We start from the raw sequence: 14,078 nt of genomic DNA, 5'->3' as shown, positions 1-14,078 counted from the left end.
AAACAAGATTGCCAATCGACTGCCAGAATGACTCCCATTCACCCAATTTACACCCAGCCCAATCTGCTCCAGAGTCAGAGAGGGAGTCATAGAGATTTGCCCAGAGTTCCCAAAGGAAAGCCCTCATTTTGGCTGTCAGATAGGCACTGCATTGATTGCAAAAGAGCCCCCCCCCAACTCCAATCATGTCGAATAGCTTGATCACAAACACAGTGAAGACTCAAATGATTAGTGGTTAGTTGGACTGGGTGTTGGATTCCAAATTGCACTCGTTTGACAGTAATGTACGTATATCTGAATGAATTACAGACACGAATAGACCACTTAGCTCACTGGGTCTGCTGCAATTCAATGGTTGATTTGATTCTGACCTTAATTCTACATTCTTACCCAACTCCACTAACTCCTTTGCTGGTAAAGAACCTAACTATCCCTTTATTTAAAGGATTGCACAATATGCACATCTCACACGTAAGAGCTCTGGGTCAACCATGATCATTTTAAATGGAGGAGCAGGCTGGAAAGGCTGAATGGCCTACACTTGCTCCTACTTTCTAATTCAAGAGTTGCAATATTTCTCTCAATGAGTAATGCACAATAGACCCCAGGCACTGCAATGTCTTCTGTAAGCTTCTCTACTTTTCTCTGTCTCCTTTATGTAAAACCTACCTTATTGTTTGTCCGATAAGCTATGTCATACTTTGCCAATTTGTGCTTTGATACTAACCCTCTTAATCTTCTTGAGGGGGTCTTACTAAATAAAGATGCCATATCAATGTAAATTTCTATTGAAATGAATACAAAACCGCTCCTTTACCATGCACACATGTCCCTCTGTCCTATACATACTGTCTTGTTCCAGTACGTTTAATTAATCTCCACAAACATATAGAAAAAATTCTTATTTGTTCAATGGGTGCTGGTATTTAATGAAACAGAGAGACGATGGATACTGATATCAAGAAAAAACACTTTATTTGAAATAAAGTTTTTGTTTACATTGGTATGAAAACTGTATTTACATTAGCACAGTATTAAGAATAAAGTTACCATAGTCCCGTGGAGTTGCTGTGTCATTAGAGGCAACTGGTGGTGAGTTTAACCTGAGGGTCACCACACCTCAGGTGAGGGGAGTGCGTGAGAAGATAGGGCCTCAGCTGCTGTGGGAACTGAACCTGTGCTATTGATTAGATTAGATTACTTACAGTGTGGAAACAGGCCCTTCGGCCCAACAAGTCCACACCGACCCGCCGAAGCGTAACCCACCCAGACCCATACTCCTATATTTACCCCTTCACCTAACGCTACGGACAATTTAGCATGGCCAATTCACCTAACCTGCATATTTTTGGATTGTGGGAGGAAACCGGAGCACCCGGAGGAAACCCACCCAGACACGGGAAGAATGTGCAAACTCCACACAGTCAGTCGCCTAAGGCGGGAATTGAACCCGGGTCTCTGGTGCTGTGAGGCAGCAGTGCTAACCACTGTGCTACCGTGCCGCCCACGGTGTCAGTCTGCATTGCCATCCAGCCAACTGAGCTAACTAAACCCCATTAGGAATGATGCAACACTGAAATTGCACTTAAATGGAGAATTGGGGGGTGGGGGAGGGAGGTATGGACAATTCAAAGCAATCCTGGTAAAAAAAAATAAACCCACTTAATTCTTATTGTCGAGAATTGTACAGAAACCTCACCAATATTGAAATATGTATTGTTAAACTACACCAATAAATAGTTTCATCAGTAAGAGCCATTTCCGTGCTGCATTAACAAATCTCAGTTGCATTCATGATGTGGGTGTTGTAATTAATTCTCAGCCTTGGATTAGGAATGGGTGAAATTGGCCAGTATCTATGAAGACTTTTCCCAACAAGTGAGCACTGAGTGGGAAGTGCAGATCAGGATTGAGACAGAAGAGGGTTCAGCTGTGAATCTCCCACAGTCAAATAGTCTCACACTAACAGTTACTGCTAAGAGCCTACTGTTGAGTGGAGCACTGACAGGGAGGACACTTTGAGAATGGTGACACCGTAAATAGATGCTCCAACACATCAGCTCATGGAGTGATATGGTCACATGTTGGTGATTTCCCCCACTTCTTGAGCAATACAAACAGGGACAGCTCCAGAGCCCTGCCATCCTAAAGCAAGGCAGAGGTGGAGATCAAAACAAAAGGACCAGCATTCTCCCCTCTCGTCCACCCTCACCAGTAGCCTCTAAGAAAGATCCACAAAGGCAGTCATCCCAATGGGTGCATATTGTAGTATAGAAAGTACTTTACTAAGAATCATGAAGAGAATCTTATCATGACCCAATTCTACCCCTCTCCCAGGGAGACGAACCACTCAAATACACTGCAATTTCAACTTAAGGGAAGAAATGGCTTCTTTGTATATGTAACAAAACAACTAAACATGATAAAATGTGTATCTGACTTGAAGTATCTGGTGAAATATGTATTGAAGAATAAAACGATCCATCTAAAGTTGCTTGAAATTGGCAAAGTTGGGTTCAGTTGTAACTTCAAAAGGGACAGGAAGGAAAAGACTTCCTGGCTATGGGGAATGAGTAGGAGATGTGGAGCTAATTGGAAAGTACTTTCAAAGAGCTGACACAGGCATGAATGAGTTGAATGGCCTCATTCTATGCTGTATCACCGTATGACTCTGAGTCAATATATCCTCGATAGGAGGAGAGACAATTGGCAAACAACAAGGTCACTGGAAAAGATGTCCAAAGGATGTTTGAGAGGGCGGGAGTACAACAGTAGGGATATACTGCTCAGGTTGTACAAAGCTGCATTTGGAATATTATTGGAAGGAAGGATGTACTGGCACCGGAGGGAGATCACAGGAGGTTTACATGAATGATTGCAGGGATGAAGGGCTTGTTATACAAGGAGGAGCTGAGGACTCTGGAGTTCAGAAGGATGGGAGGGATCTGACTGAAAGTTACAGAATACTGAGACACCTCGATAGAGTGCATGTGGAGAAGATAACTGCCCAAGGGTACAGTCTCAGAGTGAAGTGAGACCCCTTTAGAACTTAGATGAAGAGGAATGTCTTCAGCCAGAGGGTGGTGAATCTGTGGAATTCATACGACAGTAGGCTGTGGAGGCCAAGTCATTGAGTATATTTATGATATTGACAGATGGGCTCTTGATTAGTAAGAGAGTTATGGGGGAGAAGGCAAGAAAATAGGGTTGAGAAACATATCAACCATGATCGAATGGTGGATAGCATTGATGGGCCGACTGGCCTAATTCTGCTCCCATACATCTTATCGTCTAAGAGAAACAAACCTCCTTTTGATGTCGCAGACTGGTCTCACGGGTGAAGTGCAAGTCAGATGGATGGGTTATCTGATCAATATAGATCAACAGAAGTCTCCACTAGCAACAGTCCTTTTCTTGAGCTGAGGAAAAAAAGGGACAAAACAATTACCTTGCACCAATACACTCTGCATGTATGTAAGGTAGAAATGTACACAGGGAAAACATCAATAATCTTACCATGAATACCTGAGTTTTTGTTCTGACTTGCAAGTTTCATGGCTCACCTGCTTTCAGTTTCAATGGTATCCCTTCTATCTGTGTTTTGGAGATGTTGGGGGTTGGTGGGGACAGGTGGTGGTGGTGGTGGTGGGGGGAGGATAGCGGTGACAATGTGGCTGACTCAGGACAGAAGGTTGAAGGTACTATTGGGTACTGTAGGTGATGGAGCACTCTCTCTCTCTCTCTCTGCTTCAGAGATTGTGCAGACTACTGTTTATTCTCACAGTTGATGCATTAAAATTTAACAAGAGAAGGAGACTCATTTGGGCAAGGTGTTGCTCTCTCTCTCTCTCGCAGTGGAGATCTCCAGAAAGTGTTAATCGTCAGGAATTCCAATTACTGCAGATGCAGAGAGAGAAAAACACTTCAAATAAAAGTGTTGCTGAGTGAGAAATTAAAATCTGACAATTCTAAAACATGGACAAGCTAAAGCAAAGCAAAATCCAGGGTTACTGAAACATGATCATGTGTGCAGATACTGATATTTCAGTGCAGATAATGGAATAGCAAACTATCACACTGTTATGCAGCCACATTACATGAGAATTTATATTTAGAATTAGAGAGTCCTAGAGATGTACAGCACAGGAATAGATCCTTCGGTCCAACCTGTCCATGCCGACCAGATATCCCACCCAATCTAGTCCCACCTGCCAGCACCCGGCCCATATCCCTCCAAACCCTTCCTATTCATATACCCATCCAGATGCCTTTTAAATGCTGTAATTGTTCCAGCCTCTACCACTTCCTCTGACAGCTCATTTCATACATGCACAACCCTCTGCGTGAAAAAGTTGCCCCTTAGGTCTCTTTTATATCTTTCCCCTCTCACCCTAAACCTATGCCCTCTAGTTCTGGACACCCCCACCCCAGGGAAAAGACCTTCTCTATTTACCCTAGCCATGCTCTTCATGATTTTATAAACCTCTATGTGGTCACTCCTCAGCCTCCGATGCTCCAGGAAAAAACAGCCCCAGCCTGTTCAGCCTCTCCTATAGGTCAAATCCTCCAACCCTGGCAACATCCTTGTAAATCTTTTCTGAACCCTTGTAAGTTTCACAACATCCTTCCAAAAGGAAGGAGACCAAAATTGCACACAATTGGCATAACCAACGTCCTGTATAGCCGCAACATGACCTCTCAATTCCTGTACTCAACACTCTGACCAATACAGGAAAACATACCAAATGCCTTCTTCACTATCCTATCTACCTGTGACTCTACTTTCAAGGAGCTATGAACCTGCTCTCCAAGGTGTCTTTGTTCAGTAACACTCCCTATGATCTTACCATTAAGTGTATAAGTGACCAAATGCCTTCTTCACTATCCTATCTACCTGTGACTCTACTTTCAAGGAGCTATGAACCTGCTCTCCAAGGTGTCTTTGTTCAGTAACACTCCCTATGATCTTACCATTAAGTGTATAAGTCCTGCTAAGATTTGCTTTCCGAAACTGCAACACCTCGCACTTATCTAAATTAAACTCCATCTGCCACTCCTCAAACCCATTTGATCAAGATCCTGTTGTAATCTGAGGTAGCTGAAAATGTGTTGCTGGAAAAGCACAGCAGATCAGGCAGCATCCAAGGAACAGGAGAATCGACGTTTCGGGCATAAGCCCTTCTTCAGGAATCTGAGGTAACCTTCTTCACTGTCAATTGCAAGATCAAAAGCTAAGTATCAGCATTTTTCTTCCATTTTTGCTAAATTACCAGTTTACTTTTAGTGATTCCAATATTGGATGTACAGAAATTTCCTCCAATTAAATATTGGGAAGACAGAAACCATTGGTTTTCTACCCTTGCTCCATATTCTGCTCCTCATCCCTCTCCCTAAGTGACAGTTTGAGACTATCAAGCCTCAATCTTGGAGTCATGTTCAGTCGCAGAATGAACTTCCAGTCACATGTCCATACCATCACCAAATCCACCTATTTCCACCCTCTTAATCCCACCAGACTCTGCTCATCCACAGCTGATTCACTGCTGAAATCCTCATCTGTGCCTTTGTTACCGCTGGACTCAACTACTCCAATGAACTCCTGACTGGTCCCAAACAGTCTACCCTTCCCACCAATGCAAATTTGGGATCATGCAGAACTCTGTGTCTCAACTCACCCCATTCTTGCTTTTGACACCTAGTCTTGTTTTGAAAATTCCCTTCCTTTTGGTTTCAAATCCCTCTGAGGTTTTATCCTTTCCTAACTCTCTAATCTCCTTTAGCCCCCATCAAAACAGTTCAGAAAAGGTTATGTGGAATGGGCAGATTAGCTTGTTTGAAAAAGTTGGACAGGCTCCTGCATGTACAGGAGTTTAGACAAGTAAGACTGGACTTGATTGAAAATTATTAGATCTAAAGGGGTCTTGACAGGATAGATGTGAAAAGGAATTTTTCTTCTTGTGGGAGAATTTAGAACTGGGGTGACTGTTTCAATATAAGGGATCTCCCATTTAAGACGGATAAGCTGAACTGTTTCACAGCCAAAGGGTTGAGAGTTTTTGGAACTCTCTCTAAAGATGGCAGAGGCAGAGTGCTTGAATATTTTTCAAGATTCTTGATAAACAAAGGGTGAAAGGTTGTCGAGAATATGGTGGAATAATCCAATCAGCCGTGATCTTGTTGAACAGCAGAGCAGGTACGAGGGGCTGACAGGCCGAGTGGCCTACGTCTGTTCCTAATTCATATGTAGGTGCCCTCCAGAATACTTGCACTTGCACTAAATCTGGCCTCCATTACATTTTCTGTATTAATTCACCATGGGTGACCATGCTTTCAGCTGCTTTGCTTCCATACCTCTCTGCCCTTCTCTCCTGTTTTACAACACATCTTAAAACCAACTTCTTTGACCAAATTCTTGGCAATTTGACCAAACTCCTAAGGCGAAGTAGTATCATATATTCTTTTATAATGCTTCTGTGAAGAACCTGGGATTTTCTTTACATTATAGATGCTATACAAGTATAAAGTTGCCATATGAATATTACATTTCTCTTGTTGAACAAATGGTATCACCGTGATCCCATTTCCTCCTAAATCCAATTCTCCTGCAAGCACCACTTGACAGCACTTGGAATACTCCCCACTTGCTTGGATGAGTGCAGCCCCAACAACACTCAAGAAGCTTGACACCATCCAGGAAAAAGCAGCTCCCTTGATTGCCACCACATCCACAAACATCCACTCAAAGAATACCATCGAAGCTCAGTTGCAGCTGTATGTACTACCTACAAGATGCACAGTATAAATTCACTAAAGATCCTCAGACAGAACTTTCCAAACGCAAAACCAATTCCATCTAGGTGGACAACCACTGACTGCAAGTTCCCCTCCAAGCCACTCACCATTCTGAATTGGAAATATATCACTTTTCCTTCAGTGGTATTATATCATAAGTTCTAGAATTCCCTCCCGAAAGACATTGTGGGTCTACCTACTGGACGTGGACTGCAGGGGTTCACCACCACTTTCTCAAGGGCAACTAGGGATGGGCATCAAATGCTCGCCAGGCAGCACGGCCATGTCCCATGAGTGAATAAAAAAAGCTGTGAATAGTAAATCTTTTCAGAGTCTCATCCCATCCTAATCCCATAACCTGTTCCAATCCAATTCCTTTCATTTCACTATAGTCCTCCAACTCCAGCCTATTTCACATTCCCATGCTCTCCACCCTATCATCAAGAGTCTCTGGTTAGACCTCAGCTGAAAGACTGTGTCTAATTCTAGGCAGAGAATCGATCATATTGCTCTGGGTCACATGCAGACTGAGTAAGGATAGCAGTTACCTTCCCTAAAGGAAATTAGTGAGCCAAATGGGTTTTCCCAAACAATTGTCAACATTAGACTTTTAGTTCCAGATTTTTGTTGAATTCCGATACCTGCCACAGTGGGATTTGAACCCAGGTGCCCAGAATATTCCCCAGATCTCTGGATTAATAGTCAACAGGCCATGGCCTTTGTGAACAGCAGTTACAATGGTGACGTGGAAGCTGATCCATGCTCATGGAGGTCCCATAAATAGAATTCCATTTTTAGTCAGATTGGTTGAGGGATAAATAATGCCCGGAAGCACTGAGGATGACTCCCCAGGCTTCTCTTTGAAATAGCAATATAGAAACTTCAACCCTGTCGTAACGATGGAAGCTCCTCAAACCTCAAGGCTGCATAGTAAGGTATTGCTTTCTACTTGAAGTGATTCATGAGACCCGAATGTTGTGAATTCATTATTTTTAACTGAGGTGCGATATTCTTGCTTTGGGAGGGAATCACGGAACGGAGTATGAGATGTACAGAATATCCATTATCCTGTAACACCGGGAGACTGAGGTACACACCCCAGGGTGCCTGATGCAAACTGTGGCACTGCAGTGAGCCCCTCACTGACTGACAAGCCAATTTTCATCTGGACTCTTCAGGCGAGTGAGCAGGAGGCCAGTAACCATGGCAACGCTCGAACACCCGCACGGCAGTGCTGCAAAAACGAAGAGAAAATTAGTTATTTTTAAAAGAGAAAAAGAAGAGGTCTCAAGACACATTTAATCAGTGGTTCGTCACTGCTGCCATTTCACAGTAGTGTGTGAACAGATGAAAAGCGTCCTTCAAACAGGGGACAAGAATAAATTCAGGATTTTCTGGGATTTTGCGAACAAAATAGATATTCATTCAGTGAGACAGTTCTTGCAGATGCTAAGGTGTCAGTCCTGTGATTCATTTGGCACACACTGATAATCCTCAGGTGACTGTCTGAATATTTGACTGTCACATCTGCAGCTGCTTGACAGTCACTGCCAGTGTTCTTCAGCAGCGAGAATATTCCTTCATCAGCATTAACCCGATAATTACATTAACCTTCAAAATTCTCCTGACTGTTTAAGACTGCAGATGGGTAAAGTCTTCTCATAAACCGTTCCCTTCCATTTTCTAGCAGAGGTGTGGAGTAAAACTTATTCTATACTGTCCCATGAAACACTCTCAAGGTAGGCACAGCATGGGGCTACATACAGAGTAAAGCCTCTTCGACTCTTTCTAAACTGCAAGTAAATCTCCCTCCACACAGTTCCCATCAAACGTAGATAAAGATCAAAGCTCCATCTACTCTTTGAAACTCAAACTAAAGCTTCTTCTACAGACATTCCCAAGAAAGTTATAATAAAGATTACATACAGAATAAGACTGCCTCTCCACTTTCACACTGAAAGTAAAGCTTCCTCGACACTGGACCCATCAGCTATAGAGTAAAGCTCCCTCTACTCTTTTAAAGAGTATGTAAATTTCCTCAGTATTGCCCTCATCAACACTCCCAGGACAGGGACAGCACAGGGTTAGATACAGACTAAAGCTTCCCCAACACAACATGATTTCAAATTTCCAGGCCATGTTCAGCATTGAGTTAGATATTCAGTAGATCATCGTCAACACTGCCCCTATCAAACACTCCCGAAGCAGGTATGGCATAGGGTCAGATATGAATTAAATCTCCCTCTACTCTTTTAATTTGAAAGTAAACTGAAAGTAAAGCTTCCTTGACATTGTCCCCATCAGATACTCCTAGGACAGGGACAGCATGACGTTTGCGGCTGTGTAAAGCTCTCTCTACTCTTTTAAAATGAAAATAAACTGAAAGTAAAGCTGTCCCCATCCAACACCCCTTGGGCAGTATGGGGTTAGATAAAGAACAAATCTCCCATATTTACTTTGCCTCATCAAACATTGTTGGGATCTTGTACATGACTTTGATTTAATCTTATCCTTACATCTCACATACCAGGGGGTGGGTGGGATGGGGTTGGGGAGGGGGGGTAGGGAACAACTCCCACAATACTACCACAGGGAGAATCAGCCTGGATAATGAGTTTGTCTCTGGAGTTCAACTCAAATCTTTAGACTCAGAAACTGAAGAGTTATTCACTGAGCCAAGCCTGAGATTGCACTTTGCCGATGAACTTGGCTCGAGATACCCTCAGGACAAATAATTTGTTGATGCTCAGTGGAATGGAGTGAAAGGTATCCCTGGAATCTTGTCAAATGAAAAGAGTACAAAAAAGGCACAGAAAAGACTGGTGCTCCTCGCTCACACTAAATAGGTTTGCTGAAATATCACAACGTTTGGACTCAGATTTTGTCATCTCTGGATGACTGAAGAATGGACGTATCCCCAAAAACAACACACCAGGGGCTCCTTAGTAGCCTCATCATGTTGGGGATCTAATATATTGATTCTAGGGAAAGTGCTTAGCCATGTCTTTAAACATTCTACAACTTCCTTGGACTTAGCTTCATCCTCTCAAGTTGAATTAGACTTGGGGACTTAGGAGACTTCCATATATTCTAACCATTCTGAATTGTGCCTCTTAGACAGATGAAAACCATCTGTAGCTCCTGGGGAACTATACAGTTGACCCCCTCCTCTCCATACACACACACACACATTCCTGCTGATCACATATCCTCCCCTCTCCAAACACTGTGACCATCTTCCATGATCCAATTTCACTCCCCCCTCTATCCCACCCTGCGATGCAACCCCCCATGACCCAACCTGCTCTGACTGTATCAATCTGAATCACCCCAACCCTAGAAAAACCTTCAATCTACCTCCAATTCCGTAACACCTCCCTTGACAACTGACTCCCCCGAGCCCTCCCAACTCCTGTCTCAACACCCCCGCCACCCCCAGCCACCCTGTCTACTTACCACCCTGCCACCTAGCCTAGCCACGACCTAATCACCCAACACCCTAATTAGCTGCACGCTAGTCTCCCGCCCCTTACCTTGCCCACCTTACGCCTTTACCCTCTTAACTCACCACCTTGCACATACCTTCACACCTTCACTCATAAACTCACGCACTCACACTGACACGCTGCAGACTCCTGGAGCGTATCGGGATACAGCAGCCAGTGCCATATAGAGGGGGCACGGCCTCTGCACAGATTCTCTTTTGGGTGCAGAAGGGCATCTGAAAAAAGTCATAAAAATCGGCGGGAGGCAAGTTGTTCATTTTTCTTGTTTGGTAACCATTGGAGAAAAGAAAAGGGGGTTCTGATGCTGACCAGAAGATTTGGCTCAGACTCCCAACAAAAAACCTTGAACCATGCTGAAAAAAAAGCTGAGTGAACTCTCACCCAATTAAGAAACAAAAAAGTGCATCTGAGCACAATTTCAAACAAAACAACCTCTGTTAACATTCCGAAGGAGTCTGGTGACTGGCCTTATCACCCCAACACACAGAAATATTCCCACTGCTTCTAGTGACATCGAGGTTACTGAGAAGATTCAAATTCCTGAAGCATGCCAGCAGAACGAGGGATGCTGTACCTCATGACTCTTTCACACCATTCTTACCCTCTTTCTTTGTCTTTACTGCTTTCCATCTCTCTCCCCTTTGCTTTCTATTTCCTGCTCTCAAATTAGTTTCATCCTTTCTTTTCTTCCTACATCGTTTACTGTTTCCTCTCTCCTTTTTGATCGTTCTACTTTCATTTTATTTTTCTTGGCCTTTCCCTCAGTTGATCCCTCTTGCAGCACTGGCTTCACAAGCTGTATTTGGTTATACAAATTGAGGCTTGTCCTAATATCACTCAGAAGATGATTTTAAACCAAGACATTAACTAGACTATAAACTGATCTTCTATTTTCATTTTTGAACAGCCCAGGATTCTCTTTTTCCCTTCTTCCTTGCTCATTTCTTTGTCCAATCACTTATCTTTCACTTAACATTGTTTTCTCTTGCTCTTCTTTCTCTGCTTCCCCTCTCCTCTTCTATCTCTCTCCTGCTTCTTCTTCTCTCTGCCACCTCCTACTGGCTAACCAGAACAATGGCAGTGACTTGAGAGTTGCTCATGAATCTATCTCCGGTGAACTGCAAATGGAAGTTGATGCAGAACAGTGAGGGAGAGACTCTTGTCACCTGCTGTTCCTCAGGTGGAGTTAACAGACAAATAAAAATGGCTGAATGAGAGTGCCATTGGTACTCTTCCATCTTAGTGAATTTGACATTAGCTTGAGCTGGTCTAATTCAACATGGACCCTTCCCAGAGACTAGGTAGGGTGCACACAGGATCATATCAACATCTCATTCTACAGATTACTCCAGGTCTTACCTCCTTAGAAGATCTGGAACACAAAATACCAACACCACAAACTGAATCACTTTGGTTTGTATCAGCACCCAATATTGACAAACCAGATTGCATTCAGTGAAACTAATTCAACTCTTCATCTTTCTGTGGTGGGAACAGAGTTTAGATTATTAAATTTATATAAATATTTTATTCTGGTATTAGAACAATCAGTAATATCTAAGAGGTCAATACAGACCCTAAATGTCAGATGCATCAATTAATAAATTGTTACATCTAGACACACAGGCTACACATGGAGAACATGCAAGCACAGCAAACTCAGCAATGTGGAGCTGGCTGATACAGACCAGGGCTTTCTCATAGATTGTCCTCAACCATTTCTCAGTCTGTTTCAGATATTCCCAATGCTATCCTGGATGGTCTCTCTATCTTCTCCACCCTCTTTGGACCTCAGTTCATTGAAAGCTCTGGCAGCCCGTCTCCTATATTACATCGAGTCCTACTTACCAGGTACCCATGTCCCTGATGGGATACAACAACAGGACCTGTTTCAGCTGCAATCCCTTCCTATTTCAGAAACTTCCACCGAACGTCACCTTTCTACATGTGTAACTACTTGTGCATCCTGTACTTGCTCCTACCAGAGACTTAGTGAAACATCTCAAGGTGCTTCACAGACAGGCAATCTGACAACAACTGACATCAAGCCAATGTGAAGAAGCCAGGATCAATGATGAACAAAGCAGTAGGTTCTAAGCAGTGTCTTCAAAGAGCACCGGTGGTAAAGAGGTGGAGAGGATTAAGGAAGGCATTTTGGACCTCAAGGCTTTCAAAGCTGGTGGCACAATCGACAACTGAGTGATGGAAATCCAGGATTTGTAAGAATCCAGAATTTGGGGAACACGGCCATTTCAGATGATAATGATATAGTGCTGCCAACATTCTAGGATTAGCTTGTACTTTTCAGGAACTGAAGGTCAATCTCCTACTCAATGGTTTGTGTGTGAAACAGTGCAGGAAAATCACAGGGGCATTTAAAAAAAATCCTCTCAAAGAAACTATTTGATAACTAGAGGATACAGTCAGAAGTCACATGACACCAGATTACAGACTAACAGGTTTATTTGAAATCGCGAGCTTTCTGTGCTCATATCACCTGTGATGGAACAGCGCTCCGAAAGTTTTGATTTTAAATAAATCTGTCAAACTATAACTTGGTGTTGTGTGACTTTGGCTACCCCAGTCCAACATGGCACCTCCACATCAATACGAGAGGAGATAGTGGTGATGTCACATCTAGAAACCCAGGCTCCACTCAGAGAACATGAAAGCACAGCAAATTTTGGAAATTAAATTCCATTTAAAGTTGGTCTCAATAACTTGCAAAGAGATTTCCCAGACTAATTCCTGGGATGGCAGCACTGACATATGAAGGGAGGCTGGATCAGTTAGGTCTATATTCTGGAGTTTAGAAGATTGAGTGGGGATCTCAGAGATAGCTATAAAGTTCTAACAGGACAAGACAGAGTAAATGTGGGATGGTTGTTCTCAGTAACTGGGGAGTCCAGAATCAGGGGTCACAGTTTAAGGATATGGGGTAGGACATTTAGGGTTGAGATGAAGAGATATTTGTTCATCCAGACAATGGTGAGCCCATGGAATTCTCTGCTATAGAAAGCAGTTGAGGCCAAAACATTGAATGTTTTCAAGAAGGAGTTATATATAGTTCTCAGGATTAAAGGGATCAAAGGGTATGGGGAGAAAGCAGGAACAGGGGACTGAGTTGGAGGAACAGCCATGAGAATGTTGAATGGCGGCGAGCTAGGAAGGCTGAATGGCCTACTCCTGCTCCTATGTTCTAAATAATGGTGAGATAAAACTCTCATCGATTTTGGCAAAGATTCATCAACATCTTTTAGGGAAGGAAATCTTCCTTGCTTTCAGGTCTGGCCTACATATAACTCCAGACCCATATCAATGTAGCTGATTCTTAAGTAGATCCTGAAATGGCTAAGCAAGCCACATGGATTAAGGGGCATTTCTGCTTTGGGCAAATAAATGTTATCCTCATTGGCAATGTCTACATCCCATTGAAGGATTAAATAAAACTTTTTAGCAAATATAAAAGTTTTCAAAATGGAAAGAAAATAACCGTTTGGCTGACAGGCAAGCATGATCCAGTTAGCTGAGTCATTTTGATTTTTAATTGATGACAGACTGCAGTGTCTCATACAGATGGAGGTGTGACTGACTATTGAGTGGACCATGGGTGGGTGGGGAAGGGGAGGTCATGAGATGAAACCTCCAGAAACACAATTAATCACAGGTGACAGATTTACAGTCATTTTGAAGAGGCTTCAGAAATAAGCAATGAGGGTATCTTAAACAAAACACGTTGACAAAGAATCCTTGAGGATTCAACATTTAAATATTGAAACA

At 42.9% G+C, this 14,078-nt stretch overlaps 1 long non-coding RNA gene across 9 annotated transcripts in view; it reads right to left on the bottom strand.

The window, feature by feature from the left end:
• Nucleotides 1–956: 956 nt before the first annotated feature.
• Nucleotides 957–14,078, bottom strand: part of LOC122555422 (uncharacterized) — a 331,724-nt gene continuing 318,602 nt past the window's right edge. For all 9 annotated transcript variants that reach the window (XR_015758781.1, XR_006313264.2, XR_006313266.2 and 6 more), the window contains 2 exons: nt 7,890–8,026; nt 957–3,419 (listed from right to left, as the gene is read on the bottom strand). This is a non-coding gene — a long non-coding RNA (uncharacterized LOC122555422). The remainder of the gene's footprint in view (nt 3,420–7,889; nt 8,027–14,078) is intronic.

This window comes from Chiloscyllium plagiosum, unplaced genomic scaffold (assembly GCF_037043375.1).
Source record: "Chiloscyllium plagiosum isolate Xiang-an unplaced genomic scaffold, Cpla_swu_hap1 HiC_scaffold_12, whole genome shotgun sequence".
Classification (NCBI taxonomy): domain Eukaryota; kingdom Metazoa; phylum Chordata; class Chondrichthyes; order Orectolobiformes; family Hemiscylliidae; genus Chiloscyllium; species Chiloscyllium plagiosum.
This window is presented reverse-complemented; position numbering and strand designations above follow the sequence as displayed.